At 32.7% G+C, this 3,136-nt stretch overlaps 1 protein-coding gene and 1 long non-coding RNA gene across 4 annotated transcripts in view; both read left to right on the top strand.

Annotated features, from left to right (window-relative positions):
- LOC109582435 (uncharacterized) lies at positions 1-396 on the top strand. Its single transcript, XR_002185090.1, has 2 exons — positions 1-54; positions 101-396. It is a non-coding gene; the product is annotated as an uncharacterized LOC109582435 (long non-coding RNA).
- The window catches only part of LOC100636328 (multidrug resistance-associated protein 4-like), a 13,093-nt gene that overhangs the window by 8,516 nt on the left and 1,441 nt on the right, over positions 1-3,136 (top strand). The window lies entirely within an intron of this gene.

The following is a 3,136-nucleotide window of genomic DNA, read 5'->3' as shown; positions in this document are numbered from 1 at the left end:
GTACTGACTGTTGCCCATAGACTTAACACTGTCATGGACTCTGATAAAATTATGGTATGCATTTTGCTAGTAAATACTCTAAAATTATGAATCTCGCTAGATATTGGATTCAGGATCACTGATTGAATACGGTTCTCCTCACCTTCTTGTTAATCAACCATCATCTTATCTTTGTATGCTAGTAAATAAAAGTGGATCAGCTAATGCCACGAGGTTGAGAAGCATGGCATTTGATGCATATCAAAAAGGGTTGGATGGAACAAAACTCCAGAATAAGTCCAGGAAGAGAAAAATGATAACAGTAAAATCAAATAATTAATGAACCATAGTTAATTCTTGTTTAGTAACTTACATTCATTTGTTATTTTGGCTTTAATCATACATAACAGAAAAAAATTATAAAAATAGAAAATACATTTTTAGTCATTTTTGATAAAATTTGGCCTGTGAACAAAAGGCTATTCGTTTTTGGATGTTAGCCCGATTTTTGAGCTACTTTTAAATTTATAAGAAATCTAAAATTGTACACAGCATAAAAACATTTATATGTAAATTATAAAAATAGAAAATATTCTCGTAGCCATTTTTTGACAAAATTTCAAGAAAGACTATAGCCTTTGGTTGTTGGCACAATTTTTGAGCAACTTTACAAATTTGTGAAAAATTTAAACTTAATTGGAATCAGCTCAAAGTTGATAAACAATATGTATATGTATCAGAAAGAAATTATTAAAATAGAGAATTCTGTTCTATATCCATTTTTGACAAAATACCATCAATCAGAATTTTCTACATAGCTCTACTGAGCAAGCTAAACAGCACACCTCATGAGCTGAGCACTATACTGAGAACTCTGATTGTCATACTTCCATCTACATGTGTAGAGTGCATGTACATAATGTAAAATGGCTGCTGAGGTAGACTGAAAGCATTTTTTCTGTCTGTATTGATTCGGTAGTCAGTGTACACTATGATAATTAACTCAATTACTTTATGATTCTGTTTATGTTTAAGCCTTAAAAGTAATATTGTTAGTATTATTTTAATTGGCAAATGAAGTGATAATTAATTAAATCAATCAGTTACAACAAAAGTACACAACTCAGTAAAAAGAGACAAATAAAGAACAACGCGGGCCAACCGTGGCAAAAACAGAATAAATGGACAAAAGAATGAGCTGAACACGTGTATATCATATATAATAGTACACTATAAAACCTTCTACAGAACTAAACATGCATGACCCAAAGTTACACAGTTACATAACTAAATGTGGCATACACAAAACCACAAGATTACATCAAACACTATTAATAATAACTTTACCAGTTACCACAATTACAGTTAAGTTAATTTACAACTAATTTTAATGTAATTGACCATTGGCCTGGACTATAATTACTGAAAGACCACAGATTCAATAATGTGGGCGTAGGTCTAAAGACTGTTTCATATCTTTGTTAAGATCAAAGTAACACTGTTGCCCAGTGTAGGGGAAACTAATGAAATCAGAGTGACCTAACAAGTATCCACCATGCAAACAGTCTAAATTCCCAGCCACATCCTTTGATTACTAATTATTCTTCCTTATCTGTCATCAGTGGTAATTTGCTGTTCCGCATAACTGCAATTACTCATCAGTCAAATCATAGGAGTCACAACAATAGATGATTTCACGAGCAGAATTATTTAAGCAGAGATGGTCTACTGTCTGCTATTTCTGATTTAAGTCTGTTTATAGTGTATTTCATCAGTCTGTAGCATATAGTCAAAAATGACAGACAGAGTGAGAGCAAAATGGACTCCTCAGGTATCAGCCACTCAACAAGCAAAGGACTACAGAACTAAATTCAAATATAATCTCCTCTTTCGATTGTTCTTCTGGTAAGAGTCTTTCCATTAAATTGCTTTCATTTCATGTTGGCTATTATAGTTGGGTTGATCCATTGTTTTGTCTGGGCAGTAAACGTAGCCTTGAGTTCAATGACCTGTATGCTCATCCATCAGAAGCAGACTCCAACTACCTTTTGAACAAATTCAACAAGTAAGTCTTATGCTTGCACATAGTGACACTGTTTTGCTATAGATATTGGTTGGTGGAATTGCAGCGAAAAGAATGTGGACAGTCTCCAAGATTATTTATTGCATGGCTTAAGTGTTTCTGGTGGAGGGTGATACTTCATGGCATACTGGTGTCATTTAATGTACTAATTATTATTTTCCAATTCAAGCTCTGATATGACCATTATATAGGTGGCCTGCATGATAACTTTATCAGAGCTATTGGGATCGCTGGTTGATTACTTTACCATCAAATCGCCTACACCAGATGATACAAAAGTGGCTATACTCTTTGCAATGGGAATTACTCTGTCATCATTGGGTATCATGTTTTTTCATGCCCATCACTTTCATCAGGGTTTAATGACTGGTTTTTATACTAAAATAATGTTTACTGGAATGATTTATAAAAAGGTACATGACCCTTTAAAATGAATGTTAAAGTTGCTACTTTCCAAACTAGTTATAACTATTTGCTTTGTTTTTACCTTTTAAACATAAACTATAAACTATAGATCCTGATTTTACAGTTAACATCTGTTTTTATTGTGTATAGACACTTCAACTTAGTCAGGCTACTATGGGAAAACTTTCAGTTGGCCATATTGTGAATCTTGCTTCCAATGATGTACATAAATTTGATGAAGTATGCAAATAATTCTTTGTTATTGATTTATTGAATCCTAGACCTTTGCAAGATATCATTTTCTATGGATGGGTCCAATACATGTTATGGTTGTAACTTATCTCTTGTACATAGAAGTGCAATGGAGTGCCTTTGTAGCTACTGCCTTGCTTGTTTTTCAAATTCCTCTACACCTGACAGTTTTGAAATTTTTCTCCAAGCTAAGGTTTAATTTATGTAATTTACAATAATTTATGATAGTATTGTTCATAGATTTAAAGCTGCTAAAATGACTGATAGAAGAGTTAAAGTTATGAATGAAGTAATTAGTGGAATAAGAGTCATCAAAATGTATGCCTGGGAATATGCTTTCAGGGACCTAGTAGCTACTATAAGAAGGTAATGATTATAATAATAAAAGTTCATGATTGTATGGTGCATAACTTCTTT

This window comes from Amphimedon queenslandica, unplaced genomic scaffold (genome assembly GCF_000090795.2).
Source record: "Amphimedon queenslandica unplaced genomic scaffold, v1.1 AMPQUscaffold_13383, whole genome shotgun sequence".
In the NCBI taxonomy this organism is placed as follows: Eukaryota; Metazoa; Porifera; class Demospongiae; order Haplosclerida; family Niphatidae; genus Amphimedon; species Amphimedon queenslandica.
The sequence above is the reverse complement of the archived record's forward strand: the minus strand, read 5'-3'. Positions and strand labels throughout refer to the sequence as shown.